Raw genomic sequence first — 16,068 nt, 5'->3', positions numbered from 1 at the left:
GAGAGAAAGACCTTTGGAAACCCCATCGTGACAACCATTGTTACGAATCAAGAGCAAAAACACCAAGTTAATGCTTGGGCAAGAAAGGTACAAATAAGATGGTTCCGAAATACTAGTTTCTGCTGACAAATACTCCAAATTAGTTTATGAAAACTTAATTTAAATGCTATTGCATAGCTACTGTAATTTGAGATACGCCTTTGAGCTATTAACTAATCATTAAAAGAAAATTAAGTACATTACCAGGCTACATAATATATCCATTCTCTAAGCAAGTCTTTGCTTTTATTTAACAAAGACAACTGTGGCTAAGTACTTATTTATCTTTCTGAAGCTTATACATTGCATATAGGCTCAAATGATGTACCTAAGAAATAGATACATATAAAATAAATTTTCCAAATCCTGAAAGCAAGCAGGTCTGCTTAGCACTATATTATTGCTGTTCGTCCATCGAGATCGATGAGGACCACCCAGTGTCATCAGTTTACTTGGGAGTGGGTTCGGAGATGGCTGATTAGTCCAATCTGAGCCCGAAATTGACGGTTACAGAGGGGACATGGAAGATCGGTCTGCCGACCGGAGGAAGAGAAGATACTAGCCCTGGACTTGCAAAGAAGACATTTCTCTGCAGCATAACGCAGTCTCTTTTGTTCGTGGACTATTGCACCATCATGTATTCGTCTGCGCCAGGCGGAACGATCATCAGCAATACTCTCCCAATTTCCAGGATCTACGTTACAGTTCTTAAGGGAGGCCTTAAGGGTGTCTTTGAATCTCTTCTTTTGACCTCCAAGAGATCGCTTGCCGTGTTGTAATTCGCCATAGAGCATCTTCTTGGGCAATCGATCATCGGACATGCGCACAACATGGCCAGCCCATCTGAGTTGTGCCTTGCAAAGCATGGTGTGGATGCTTGTCATATTAGCCTGTAGAAGAACATCAGTATCTGGAACTTTATGCTGCCATCTTATCTTCAGTAGTTTCCGTAGACAGTTCAGGTGGAAGTGATTCAGCTTTTTCGCATGACGACTATATACAGTCCAGGTCTCACAAGCATAGAGGAGGGTGGGAAAGACGACCGCCGAGTAGACTTTTAGCTTGGTCTCAGTCTTAATGCCTCTTCGATTCCAAACATTAAGTTGAAGCCTTCCAAAAGCTGCACTAGCTCTGGCGATTCTAGTATTCACCTCCTCGATGATGTTGGCTGCCTTCGATAGAGTGCTGCCAAGATATGTAAACCTGTCCATTTTGTCGAGCTTCTGGCCATTGACAGGGATGGATGGCTCAGTGTAATCACAGCCAGGAGTGGGCTGATGCAGAACCTTGGTTTCTCACTATATTATTACATATAGTAATAGTAAAGAATTTAGGAATGGTTTGTTTGAAAATATTTTTATGATTCATACATTTGAAATATTATCCATGCTCTAGGCGTTTTTTACAAATCTATTTGTCCACAAAAGACCCACACAGTCTCTTCTACTGTTTCACCATGCCACAGCCCAAATTTCCTGATTCCTCTCCTCAACTAGCTTCCTTTGAATTCTGTTAACATAGTTGAGAATACCTAAGACCCTGTAAATCACCTTAAAGCTTATAGCACAGGTTCAAGAGGTGACTGAAAGCCTCAGTGCATCTTGATTATTTACGTATCAAAGAATCAGAGAAGGAACAGATCCACAGTATAAATTCCCCTATCAGTGTAGAATTACTCTTCATTATATGGTCAAGTAATTTGTTCAATATAAGGAAAGTTCCTTTGAACTCTATTACTAGACTAATGGCTTTTACTTACTTTTTTTACTGATATTCTTTGATGCAAATGGCTTTAAACAAATAATTTGGCTTCAGATCATACAATAAGTTGTAAATGGTCACATTTCCCCCCTTTGCTTAAATGTTTTGTTGCTATCCTGTGTTCATTGAGTACATTATTTTTTCAAGAAATGAGGACACAGAAGAATGGATACAGAAAAGCCACTAAAAGACATTTTAGATTTTGACATGAACAATAAAAATTAAGGAAATTCAAAATAAGAGAGAATAACCACAGTTTGCCTTTTGGGAAATAAATAAACAACAGAATATAGAAATAGATTTTTTTTTAAATGTATGCATCTGGAGGATGAAGGGGCAATCAGTAGCAGCCAGCATGGATTTACTAAAAACAAATCATGCCAAACTACAGTAAACTTCCAATAATCCGGCACCTTTAGGACTCAGGGGGTGCCAGATTATCAGATATGCCGGACTATTGGAAGGGGGGGCTATGAGGAGTCTGGGGTGAGGTGGGGTGGAGGGGGCGGTGCTGCACCTCAGCTGCTCTGCCCTGGGCATCTCCGAATTAGCCGCTGCTGAAACTGACCAGTGGCTGACTCAGGAAAGCCCAGGACAGCGCAGCTCCAATTGTCCGGCTGCCTGGAGCACTTCCGGGTTCCAGGTGGAGCAGGACTAGCAGGAGTGCCGGATCACTGGATGTCGGACAACTGGAATTTTACTGTAGTTTTATTTCTTTCTTTGACAAGGTAACTGTTGTTGATTTAGAAGAACATGGTCGATATAACATACCTGAGGTTCAGCAAGGCTTTTGAAACAGCCCTAAATCAGCCCAAAGAGGCAATCCAAAGGGGGCTGCCCTTTTGGGGGAGCCCTTCAGGGGCAGACCAAGGGCAAGTGCTGTGATGGTAGATTATAATTGAGTGTGTGTTTGTGTGTGCTGGTAAGAGCAGCACACTTGGTTGTGTGGTGGCCTATTCAGTCCCTGGTGAGAGCAGGGAGGGCGGGTGAGGGTTCTTGGTGAGAGGAAGTTCCCTTTAGCTACCCAAACTGAAAGTGTGTGTTTGTGCTTCCCCCCACCACTATGTGGTTTGGCACAGACGGAGTGCCTAAGGAGGAGGGCTCAGATGGCATCGTGGCAGTTATGACAGGTAGGGGAAGATATGGAAGGATGATCCGGACTGGCCAGCCAAGGGGAATGAGGTTTATACAGTTATGTGTTATTCCTTCTTTCGGTCCTGTTCCCAGCCTTAAAAATTTTTGGGTACTTTAATACCTGGTCATCAGCCCTGAAGGTGCTGTTACTGAATGCCAGGTCAGTAGCCCAGAAGACAGCTGTCATCCACGATTTAATTCTGAGTAAAGGGGCTGACCTGGCTTGTATCACTGACATCTGGCTGAGAGTGGAGGGAGGTGTCGACCTTTCCCAATTGTGCCTGGCTGGGTTCTTAGTACAGCATCAGCCGCGGCTTAATGGTCGGGGACGTGGAGTGGCAATTGTCTCATTGGCTAGGGTTGTGGTCCAACAAAGTGTCAGATTCGAGTGTCTGTACTTGATGTTGGGTATACTGCTTGTGTACCGCCCACCTTGCTATACGGCAGAAGCTCTGCTCGAGCTGGCCAACATGGTGTCGGACGTGGCATTGAGGATGCCGAGGCTTTTGGTCTTGGGGGACTTTAATATCCACGCCAAGGCTGTTCTGTCTGGTCCAGCCCAAGATTTTATGGATACCATGACCACCCAAGGATTATCCTAAGAAATAACTGACCCAACACATGTTGCAGGCCATACACTCGATTTGTTTTTTGGACTAAGGGTGATAGACTTCTTGGGATAAGGGATATGGCTACACTCCCTTTGTCATAGACTGATCACTACCTGGTTAAGTTTAGACTATGTGCTGACCTTCCCCTCCACAGAGGCGCAGGATCAATTAAAATGATCCGCCCTCGGAGGCTGATGGATCCATAGGGTTTTCTGACGCCCCTGAGGGATTGTTCAGCCATTATGGCAAATGGTCCTGTAGATACCTTAGTTGATGCATGGAACACCGAGGTAGCCCGGGCAGTTGATATGATTGCTCCTAAGCGCCCTCTTTGGACCAGTAGAGCTAAGATTGCTCCCTGGTTTTCTGGGGAGCTGATGGCAGCAAAACAGTCTATGTGATGGCTAGAACGCCGCTGAAGGAGAACTAAGGCTGAGTCTGATCGACTGCAGGTTAGAGATGAACTGCGAGCTTACTCTGTGGCGGTGCTGACAGCAAAGAAAAGCTACTTCTCCACCCATATCGTGTCTGCAGAATGCCGTCCAGCAGAATTGTTTCCAGTAGTGCAGGGCTTGTTGCAGTCTGGCACTCATGACGAAATAAGAGAAGTATTTGGTCCCCCGCTGCGATCTGTTTCCAAAGCATTTTTCAAATAAGATCGCCTGCATCCAGTTGGATTTGGACTCTGGTTGCTATGTAAGTGGGGCACAGAATGTGTTGAGTGCACCATCCAGTCTTTTTTCTCTGGATAAATTTCAGCTACTGAAAACTGAGGATATGGACAAGGTACTTGGAGGAGTGCGACCGAACATGTGCTTAATTGATCCCTGCCCGTCATGGCTTATTAAATCTAGCCAAGAAGGAATGACTGGCTGGGTCCAGGGGATTATTAATGCATCTTTAGATCTGGTATGGTTCCTGCTGCCTTGAAAGAGGCAGTGATAAAACCGTTACTCAAGAAGACTTCCCTGGACCCACATGACTTAAATAACAATTGCCCAATTGCTAATATTCCCTTCTTGGGCAAGGTACTCGAGCGGGCGGTGGTGCTGCAACTCCAAGCTTTCTTGGAAGAAACAGACTACTTAGATCCATTTCAGTCTGGCTTTAGGCCTGGTTTTGGAACTGAAACAGCCTTAGTCGCCCTGGTAGCTGATTTACGCCGGGAGATAGACAAGGGGAGTCCAACCCTGTTGATTCTCCTAGACCTCTCAGTGGCTTTTGATACCATTGACCATGATATCCTTCTGGGATGCCTGGCGGGGTTGGGTATTGGAGGCACTGTTTTGCAATGGTTCCGGTCCTACCTGTTGGGATGCTTTCAGAAGGTGGAGCTAGGGGACTGCTATTCGACCCCATGGCAATTGTGGCATGGGGTCTCTCAAGGTTTCATCTTGTCCTCTATGCTGTTTAATATCTATATGGAGCCGCTGGGAGAGGTCATAAGGAGTTTTGGAGTACGGTGCCATCAATATGCAGATGACATGCAACTCTATTTCCCTGTGACATTAGAACCAGGTGTGGTAGTGACTGATCTAAATCGGTGTCTGGAGGCAATAGTGATTTGGATGAAGTCAAATAAGATGAAGTTGAACCCAGATAAGACTGAGGTCCTGTGGATCAGGACACCATCTGTTTGTGAATGTGGCATGGCACCTGTTCTAGACGGGGTTACTCTCCCCATGAAAGAACAGGTATGCAGCTTGGGAGTCCTCCTGGACCCTTTTTTAACATTTGAAAATCAGATCTCTTTGGTGGCCAGGAGTGCCATTGGGCAACTTAGTTTAATCCATCAGCTGCGGCCCTTACTGAACAAGTATGACTTGGCCACAGTGATCCATGCTCTTGTTACATCCTGACTGGATTACTGTAATGCACTTTATGTGGGCCTGCCTCTAAAGAGTCTTCGGAAATTTCAACTGGTCCAGAATGCGGCTGCTCTAGTTTTAACTAACACTAGTATACAGAGCACATTATGCCAGTGCTTTGGCAGCTGCACTGGCTTCCGGTATGTTTCCGGGCACAATTTAAGGTTTTAGTTATGACCTATAAAGCCTTAAATGAGTTGGGTCCAGGGTATCTGAAGGATTGTCTTCTCCCATATGAACCTGCCTGGGGATTGAGGTCAGCTAGGGAGGCTTTGCTTCATGTTCCCCCACTTGTGGAGATAAGATTAACATCTACGTGGAACAGGGCATTCTCAGCTTTTGCTCCCAGGCTGTGGAATTCTCTTCCTCAAGATATTCACATGGCGCCAATGCTAGTATTGTTTTGGCATCAGGCTAAAGCCACTCTTTTTACTCATGCTTTTACTAATGTTTGAGTCTGTATTTGTGTGTTCCTACTCTCTATATGTTTTTAGCTGGTTACGTCCCTCTGGGGTCTCATACTTTAAATTCTCATATTTTAAATATATTTGTATTTTTTGCTGTTGTTTTTGTAAGCCACCTTGAAGTTTAATAGAAAGGCGGGGTAAAAATATTTAAATAAATCAAATAAAGAAATAAATGACATTCTGATAAGCAAGCTGAAGAAACATGAGCTTGATGGAACTACTATTGAATGGATACATAGTTGATTAAACAACCTTAAAGAGTCACTATTAATGGAATGATGGCAGATTGAAGGGAAGTCTCAAGTGAGGTTCTACAGCAATGTTTCTTAAACTGTGTTCTGTGGCACACCAGCATGCCGCGAGGCAGTCAGAGGTGTACCGTGGAGAATAAGTCTATAAGGTGCTACAGGACTGCTTGTTGATTTTTAACTCTAACAGATATATTAGAGCATAAGCGTTCGTGGGAAAAGACCCACTTTGTCTGATTCATGAGTTCAAAATGGAGACACTTAAAGGGGCAGGTGACTTGTGTGTATGTGTGTGTTTTCTTTTTCCTCAATAACTTCCGCCCCTCCCCATTTTTCTTTTTTTTTTTTGGTCAACAAAAAATCCTTGGTGTTCCTCATGGAAAAAAAAAAAAAGATTGCTTGGTGCTCCTCCGCCTTAAAAAGTTTAAGAAACTGTCCTACAGGACAAATATTCAGGGTATAAAAACTGCTGGATCCACACAACTGTGGATCCTTTAACCTGCCCTGACATCACACCCTTTAGAATCAGCTTTATGAGGCAATGAGAGAGGCCTCTGGAGCACACAAAGGTTACATCTAGACTGCAGAGTTTTTCTGGGATACCAGGGGTATCCCAGAAGAGCTCTGCTGCTTCCAAGGAGCGCATTTGCTTTTCCAAAAAAAATTTCAGAAAAGGAAATGAGTTTTTTCAGCATCCCTATAAACCTCGTTCTACAAGGAAGACGGTATGTTCTGAAAGAGGGGGTTTTTCCCCCTGACATTTCGCCCTGTGTAGATGAGCCAAAAATGGGTACAGAGACTGGTCTGTGTGAATGCTCTCTCAGTAGCTTCTTTTAAAATGTCTACCAGGAGGCTTAAGGAACACAGGAGTCCATATGCAAACTATGATCTGGGACAAATTTTACTCCCAATGAACTGTTATTCCCTCTTCATTCAAAAGAACACGTTTCTGCAAGTTAAGGGTCATTTAATAAGCACACAATATGTGTTCTATTGTTTCAATAGGACAATGTGTTTTAAGATGGTTGTTCAATAGAAACCTAAGCCAAACTATGTGTTTTAATTTTTAGTTTACTTTGTAAAATTAATTGCTTTTACTTGCTTTTCTCCCTTTATATACACTATCTACTCTATTTGTGTCTGGTTTATTTTACACTGTGCTTTTATCATAAAATATGTTTTATATTAGCAGTTTTCTTTCTAACTGCTAAAAAAACCATCTGGGGAGCATCACTGAGGGTTTCTAATGCACATTTCTGCCAGAATTATCACTAATAAAACACTAGAGAAGATGGCATTAGGCAAATGGATCTTTTTTATCATTTATCTGTGATTCTTAAATCTTATTTTTATTCTAAAGCAGAACACATTTTCCCAAAATGATGCTTAAAGTCTAGAATGCATGATGTATAAATTAGACACCTACAGGACCTTTACATGATTTCTGCTTTTTCTTTAAGTCTCTCAAATACAGTTGCATTAAATCTTTCATTTTAGACTCTGCCAACTAGCATATTTTTCCAAGTCACGTGAAATATAAAACATATTTTAATACCTCTCAAAGGAAACAGCATTTCTAAATCCTGTCAGTACTTAAAAACAATGTGATATTTCCTGTATGTTAACTGACCTACACTGAAAAGAGACACACCCAATCTCTTACTGCTAAATAAAATACATCCATAATAAAAATTTGCTACATGTTACATTTGATCCTGGCTAAGTTCTTGATATAAGCTCCAAGAAGGTTAGGTACCTCATCCTCACATGCCAAGACAAATTTGTCCAAGCAATATATGCCACCTTTTTAATAGGCACTAAATATTTATCTAAATATTTCCCTACTGACTGTGCCACTATATCTAGAGAAAGCCCCAACCTAGAATGGGTTTATTTCAGTGATGAAGGAAATAGGACCATAAATATCTTTCAACTCAACCAGATAAAGAAGCTAGGTAAAAACTGAACTTTCCATGTTTGGAACTTAGATGTGAATCCTGCCAATGGTTCAACTGAGGAATCATTCCTAGTAATCACAACCCAGATAACCAGTTTGGATTTGTCATGTCCAATTAAAAGCAAAACAGAGTACAAGATTAATATCCCATGTTGTAGGAATGCCTCATCTCTTCTAGGTCATGTGCTTGCCTTACCAGCTCTCAGCTCTCTACCAGAACTACATAGTCTCCCACTGCAGACCACAGGCTCCCTGACTGAAGACGCAGCCGCGGGGGGGTCCCCAGCAGACCACAGGCACCCAGATTGAAGCGGCAGCAGCGGCGGTTCCCCGCGCCTCTGAGGCTTTGCTCTGGCAAAGCCTCAGAGGCGCGGGACCCCCCCGCGGCTGCGGCTTCAGTCCGGGAGCCTGTGGTCTGCTGGGGACGGTCCCCAGCAGACCACAGGCACCCAGATTGAAGCGGCAGCAGCGGCGGGAACCCGACCGGTGCCCCTGGTCTGCTGGAGACGGTCTCCAGCAGACCAGGGGCACCGGAGCAGCTTACGAACGGGGCTTTCTCGCCCCGACTTCCGGGGTGAGAAAGCCCCGTTCGTAAGTGCGGATCCGACGTAAGTCGGATCCGCGTAAGTCGGGGACTGCCTGTATACTTAGATTTCCAGAAAGCCTTTGACAAAGTCCCTCACCAAAGGCTCTTACTCTACTTAAGTTGTCATGGGATAAGAGGGAAGATCCTTTCATGGATTGATAACTGGTTAAAAGACAGGAAACAAGGGTAAGAATAAATGGTAAGTTTTCCAAATGGAGAGAGGTAACTAGTGGGGTCCCCCAAAGATGTGTCCTGGGACCCATCCTATTCAACTTATATATAAATGATCTAGAGAAAGGAATAAACAGTGAGATGGAAAAGTTTGCAGATGATACCAAACTGTTCAAAGTAGTTCAGACCAAAGCAGACTGTGAAGAACTTCAGAAAGATCTCACCAAACTAAGTGATTGGGCAACAAAATGGCAAATGAAATGTAATGTGGATAAATGTAAAGTAATGCACATTAGAAAAAATAACCCCAACTATACAATATGATGGGGGCTAATCTAGTTAGAACAAATTGAGAGAGATCTTGGAGTTATAGTGGATAGTTCTCTGAAAACATCCACTCAGTATGCAGTGGCAGTAAAAAAAAAGAAAAAAAAGAAGAATGTTAGGAGTCATTAAAAAAGGGATAGAGAAGACAGAAAATATCTTATTGCCTGTATATAAAAACATGGTACGCCCACATCTTGAATTCTGTGTACCAATGTGGTAATTTAAACTCAAAAATGATATATTGGCATTGGAAAAGGTTCAGAAAAGGGCAACAAAAATGATTAGGGGTTTGGAATGGGTCCCATATGAAGAGAGATTAAAAAGACTTGGACTTTTCATCTTAGAAAAGAGGATGAATAAGGGGGGATATGAGAAAGGTCTATAAAATCATGACTGGTATGGAAAAAGTGAATAAGGAAAAGTTACTTACTTATTCCAACAATAAAAGAATTAGAGGTCACCAAATAAAAATAGGCAGCAGATTTAAAACAAAACAAAAGGAAGCTTTTCTTCACTTAGTGTCCAGTCAACCTGTGGAACTCCTTACCAGAGGATGCAGTGAAGGCTAGAACTTTAACAGGGTTCAAAAAAGAGCTAGATAGATTCATGGAAGTTAGGTCCATCAATGGCTACTAGCCAGGATGGGTAGGAATGGTATCCCTAGCCTCTGTTTCTCTGGAGGTGGGTGACAGGGAAGGAATCATGTTAGGATTACCTGTTGTGATCCCTCCCTCTGGGGCATCTGGTATTGGCCTCTTTCAGCATACAGGATACTGGGCTACATGGACCTTCCGTCTGACCCAGGATGGCCATTCTTATCTGCTAAATGTATTAAACTATATTTGTAAATATACAAGAGTTCCCATAGTGTGAGGCCAGGTCTACATTAAAGAAGGTTGAATTAAGACACACAACTCCAGCTACATTAATTACATAGCTGGAGTCAATGTACCCTGATTTGAGTTTCCCCACCATCCCTGCAGTGGGTGGCTGATGGGAGCAAATGCTCATGTCAGCTTCCCTTACTCCTTGCATGAGCAGGAGTACTGGCTGCCAATGAGGGCATCCTCTGAGTTTGACATAAAAATATTGCATGGTTGTTACTAAAATATATTTATAAGTTGGGGAACCTGCCTGATATTAGCTCCCTAAAAGCAACAGCAATGAAAGTAAGCAACATCTGGATGGGTTGTGGAAAAAAATCCATAAACAGTGATTGGAATAAATTGGAATATATTGGAATAAATTGCCAAGGGAGGTGGTGGAATCTCCCTCTCTGGAGATATTTAAGAACAGGTTAGATAGACATCTGTCAGGGATGGTGTAGGTGGAGCTTGGTCCTGCCTTGAGGGCGGGGGGCTGGACTCGATGACCTCTCGAGGTCCCTTCCAGTCCTATGATTCTATGATTGCCCTGGTGTAGCCTCATGAAGGACAACTGGCTGGTCTGGAGATTCAGCAAGGCTCACTGACCTGACTGGATTTGTGTTCCCAAAGCATATGGGTCTGAGGGCATAAAACAGAACACAGTGGCTATATTCTGGGCCTTTCTACTTTACCCACTTGTGCTGCAAGCAACTAGGACATTAGGAAGACTGAAGATTCCAACTGAGGGGACTGGTCCAGATGTCAAGGGTGAAACCTGTGTACTATGGACAGCAATATTCAGCAGGGTGAAAAATCTGCTTCATTTAGTTATTGACTAGTTTAATAGGGTTGAGAGTTTAGATTGTGTGTTTATATTTTCTTTTCTTTTGGTAACTACTCTTTTTTCCTAACATTTATAGTCACTTACATTCTATCATTGTAATCAATACAAGTATTTTGTTTATCTTTACCAGTGAGTTGATACTCTGTGTGACAAATCTGCTCAGGTTTTACAAAAAGCTGATGTACATCCACTTTCCATTGACGAAGTGGTGAACCAATTAAAAATGAAATGGTATATTCCTGTAATGCAGTATTGGGAACTGGGGGAAGTTAGCTAGTACCTGTGTCTGTGCAATTCCTGAGTGGCTCTGGGACCATTCATACAATCGAGCTGTGTTGAGGAGGGGAGGGTGTCCACATATGGCTGAGTGGAGAGATAACCACACCTGAAGACGTTGCTGCTGCTAACTAGCAAGGCTCTGCAGGAGACAGTGGTTCCACGATCACAGGCTGAACCTCAGGGCGGATCCTGTCACAGTAATCACTTTTCTTTTTATAGTCGCTTTTCTTTTTAAGAGGGTCACTGAAAAGACAATCTTTCTCCTAAAAGAACTATAGTAAACCCTATCTCTTCCATTTCAACAATCTCAGGAAGTCATTGCCAAAGGAGAAGAACACTTGACTCAAGGAAACTATTGGTGCACTTTTAGAGGAGCAAGATCATACTGACAGACAGACCTATAGTTCCTTGACACAAGGCTGGTCTCAAATTTATCTAACATGAAATATATTCAGCCTAACCTCCAATAGCTCTTTAGAGATAGTTTTGAAAGCAAACAATGTATAGAAAATTTGCTAGTAATATGTCACTCACCGTGGCTGCGTCTAGACTGGCAAGTTTTTCCGCAAAAGCAACTGCTTTTGCACAAAAACTTGCCAGCTGTCTACACTGGCCACTTGATTTTGCACAAAAGCAGTGATGTCCTCTGTCTGAAATCAGTGCTTCTTGCACAAATGCTTTGACGTTCACGTTCGGGCAAAAGCCCTTTTCCATAAATGTTTTTTGCGCAAGAGAGCCAGTATAGACAGCTAAAAACTGTTTTGCGCAAAAAAGCCCCGATGGCGAAAATGGCGATCAGGGCTTTCTTGCACAAACCCGCATCTAGATTGGCACGGACGCTTTTGCGCAAAAAGTGCTTTTGCGGAAAAGTGTCTGTGCCAATCTTGATGCTCTTTTCCGCAAATGCTTTTAATGGAAAATCATGCCAGGCTAGACGTAGCCCTAGGGAAATAAACATCTATTTTGATCATCATTAAGCAGTCAGACTGTCACATGAGGAGCAAGATCTGAAGTGGAGAGGGTTTTTTTTTCCAGCCATGAAGACTGAAAATCTGGTACTGGGTAACAGAACTGTACAGAAGTTACCCAAATGAAACCACCACACACACACACACACACACACACACACCACAATCTCAATGTGTACACTAATAGAATGTTATTTTCAAAATTTACAATAAACTATGGAAACAGAATTAGCTTCAGTAAGGACACTACTAATCATTCTCTCTCTCAGTCTAGGATGCAGTTAAAAGGATAGACAGTTGGCTCCACTCCGCACTTTATGCCTTCAGAAGAATGGGCACAAGTGTAATGAGATTGTTGGGGCAGGCCATCATCTGACCTTTGAACCGGGGGCTAATGAACACCAAGAGTGGAATACAATAACTCCAGAACTATTTTTAAAAAGCAATATGCTCTCATAACAAGGTACAGAGGACTCTTGCTTAAGAGTTAAATTGTGGTTAATTTACTAGTCGAGTAGTAAACCCCGCTAGGGTTCTTATACATTTCAAAGAAGGAATGCAGAACATCACATGCAGCCCGGGTTCAGCAGGAAGTCCTGCTGACACTGGGCTGCATGCAGGCGTGGCAGCTTTAAAATGTACAAGAGTCCCCAGAGGAGGCTCTTGTGCATTTCAAAGCGGAAGTGCACTCATGAAGCCCGGGATCAGTGGGGGACAGCTAGAGGCTCCTCAGGTCAGGTGGGGGTTCCCGGGACAGCTAGAGGCTCCTCAGCTGACTGCGGGCTTCAGGCAGCACTCCCCCTTTGAAACGCCCAGGCGGGGTTCAAAGGGGCAGCGCCACATCAGCTGTGTCTTTGAAGTATCCCCTCTTCCCCTCCCCCATTTGCTACCTCTATTTGATAGAGGCAGTGGGGGGGGGGGGGGGGGAATCGACTAGTCGACTGACTATCCGATAAGCAGGACTCGACAAATCAGTGAATCTACTGGTGGGTAGATTTTGTCGCGGTTTGTCAAGCCCTGCCAATAAGCATTTGCTTACCGGATAGTTGACTAGTCTTTAACATCCCTAATAAGAACCAGTTTTCTCCATAGCATAAGAAAAAAAATCCCTTTCCTCTCAAAACTGCAATATTAAAAACTGTACCTTCACTGAAATCCAAGAACTGCAGAAGGGCATGCCAATATGAATTGTTTAAAAACAAAACTTGAGGAATTTCATCTAGTCCATGCTATCTTCTCTATAAAAATATGGTTTTAATTATCTTTTGCCATCCTTAACCATTTCCTAATATGTACTTTGTTAAAAACAGTTCATTCTACTGAAAAAAGAGTAGAAAAAAATCTTGTTTTGATTAGTGAAACTTATTCCACTTAAATGTATACTGATGCAGTACCAAAATCAGACACACATTTTTAAAAAAACTAATTGATTTAGATAGCCAGAAATTATCTGCAGCAATAAGTACACACAGTACACATAGTGCAGTCTAGTTTTACTCTCCAACCTGATTGAAGTGCAAACTGCAAACACTGTTAAGCTGAGGAAAAAATTTGTGATTAACTTTACCTTTTATAAGAATAAACATGTTGACCCACGTCCCATTTAACAACTTTATTGGGTTGTAACACAATAGTTGTAGTAACAACTAGTTACTATCTAAAGCCATATGGTGAAAATATTTTTCTTAATCAGGCAAGGTTTCCAAATCTCATAAGACTGGATGGGAGAAAAGCAGAGGTTGCCTCTGGCACAACCTCTTTAGGACAGAAAATTCTTTCAAGGTCACAAGAGAAAATCATTAACCCTCCCCCCAATATTTTTAATCTCTTCCCCTTCTTACCTACCTAAAAGCACTCTCATACTCTTACCCCAGAATAAAATCATTTCAACCAGCTGCCATACAAGTTCAAGTGTTCCTTGGAATTAGACCTATCTTCCCCAAGCTGCCTTCACTTGCAAGCATAAAGTAGCAGTTATTCACTACAACTGGAGGTTCTTAAAGCAGGTAGAGGAATGCACGTAGGGACTATGGCTTTAAGTTCGCTGACCCTTCTGGCCAAAGTGATGGTCACTAAAACCATCACCTTTAGACTTGTGGGGCATGGGATGTCACCATGTCAAGAGAATAACATTATGGTCCCATTGAGGTGAAGGTTTAAGCACTGGTGAAAAGTTACTGATCAAACTTCTCATAAATTATATTGTAAAAGGTCATGTAAATATAGAAAACAATTCCACCAGATGGAAGAAGGCACGACAGGCAGTCCCCGGGTTACGTACAAGATAGGGACTATAGGTTTGTTCTTAAGTTGAATTTGTATGTAAGTCGGAACTGGCTCCAGATTCAGCCGCTGCTGAAAATGATCAGCAGCTGACTACAGGAAGCCCTAGGCAGAGTTGTTCTGCCCCCGGCTTCCTGGAATCAGCCACTGATCAGTTTCAACAGCGGCTGAATCTGGACTCCTGGGACAGAACAGCTGAGGCACTGCCGGGTAGGTCTCCGCAGGACCAACCCGGCAGCACCCCAGCTGCTCTACACCAGGCGTCCCGCAACAAAAGCCTGGTCTGCTGGGGGGGAGGGGGGGACACTAGCTGCGCCTCTCCCCCCCCCCCCCAGCAGACCAGGGAGACCCGAGCAAAGCCACGGAGGCACAGAGGTCCTGCCACCTCTGCGGCTTTGCTCCCGTCTCCCTGCTGTGCTGGGGGGGACTCCCCCCCAGCACAGCAGGGAGACCCGGAGCAGCTTTTCTCGCCCCGGAGGACGCGGTGGCAGGACCGCTGCGCTCTGGGCGGTCCCGCCGCCCGCGAGCTCCGGGGCGAGAAAAGCCCCGTTCATAAGTGCGGATCCGACATAAGTCGGATCCGTGTAAGTTGGGGACTGCCTGTAGTAGCTCTAATAGAAAGCCCTTAAGTCTTCAGGGATAGGAGATGCCACAAGCCTCCTGCTAGAGCTAGACCATTTATACCCTTCCTCTCTAATTGCTATCCTATGATCCTTATCTGATTCTTTTAACTATCCAATATTTAGGTGCTTATAGATTACCAGTTTTGCCTATTTGGTTTTCCCTTTGATATTTTCATACCCTCTGCTCCTTGTTTCCCACTCCTTTCCATTTTTTTCCTTCCCCTTTCCCTTCTCCCCTATTTATTTTGGGTATGCACATCCTAAACTCAAAACTCCAGTCATCTGAAGAAGTGGGCTGTGCCCAAGAAAGCTCATGATACCATCTACATGTTTTATTAGTCTATAAAGTGCTACCAGACCATTTGTTGTTTTTTAAGTTTATCCTGTACAGATTTACTCGGCTATCCTCTGAAGCTATTTGTAGAATGTCAGTGGAGTCATGCCCTGATTGAAAAGCATCTCCTTTTAGCTAGATAACAGGTTCTACTAGACATCTTTCTACTTTGGGTAAGAATCTTCTGAACTGGAGGGGTCAAACATTATCATTCCAGTTAAGATATCCATCCAAACATCAGGCTGTCAGATGTAGAGCACACAGATTAGGATGGTTGATTTTCCCTGCATCTTGGGTTAGCAGGTCCAGGACTGGGCACATCCTAACTGGTGGATGGGCTGAGATCCTTAGATGTTCTGTGAAATAGAATGGCCTGACTCATTAGGGGGCTAGGAGAATGCTGTCGGCTCTGTCGTAACATATCTTCATTGCCCTTGCTTCCACAAGTTGTGGGGAATAGGAGGAAAGGCATATCTGAGGCTGTTTGTCCAGGAGAGCATCACCGTGTGAGTCTGAAACAAGATGGGTAGAGCTTTCTATTAGTTTGCAGTGCACAGAGATCCTATAGAAGAGTATTCTGAAGTCTGCAAGTTTGGAATACTTATTCTAGTTGTATTTCAGTAATAAAGCTTAGTTAGGTACACAAAATTGCAGGCCTGGGGAGGCTTTCCTTCCCAGGAGGTCTAAGAAATTGAAGCCTTT

The 16,068-nt window shown here is 43.4% G+C and overlaps 1 protein-coding gene across 5 annotated transcripts in view; it reads right to left on the bottom strand.

Moving 5' to 3' along the window:
• MCPH1 (microcephalin 1) overlaps positions 1-16,068 on the bottom strand; it is a 229,070-nt gene that overhangs the window by 174,125 nt on the left and 38,877 nt on the right. The gene's annotated exons all lie outside the window — the stretch shown is intronic.

Source organism: Pelodiscus sinensis, chromosome 3 (assembly GCF_052426305.1).
Source record: "Pelodiscus sinensis isolate ZL-2025 chromosome 3, ASM5242630v1, whole genome shotgun sequence".
In the NCBI taxonomy this organism is placed as follows: domain Eukaryota; kingdom Metazoa; phylum Chordata; order Testudines; family Trionychidae; genus Pelodiscus; species Pelodiscus sinensis.
The sequence above is the reverse complement of the archived record's forward strand: the minus strand, read 5'-3'. Positions and strand labels throughout refer to the sequence as shown.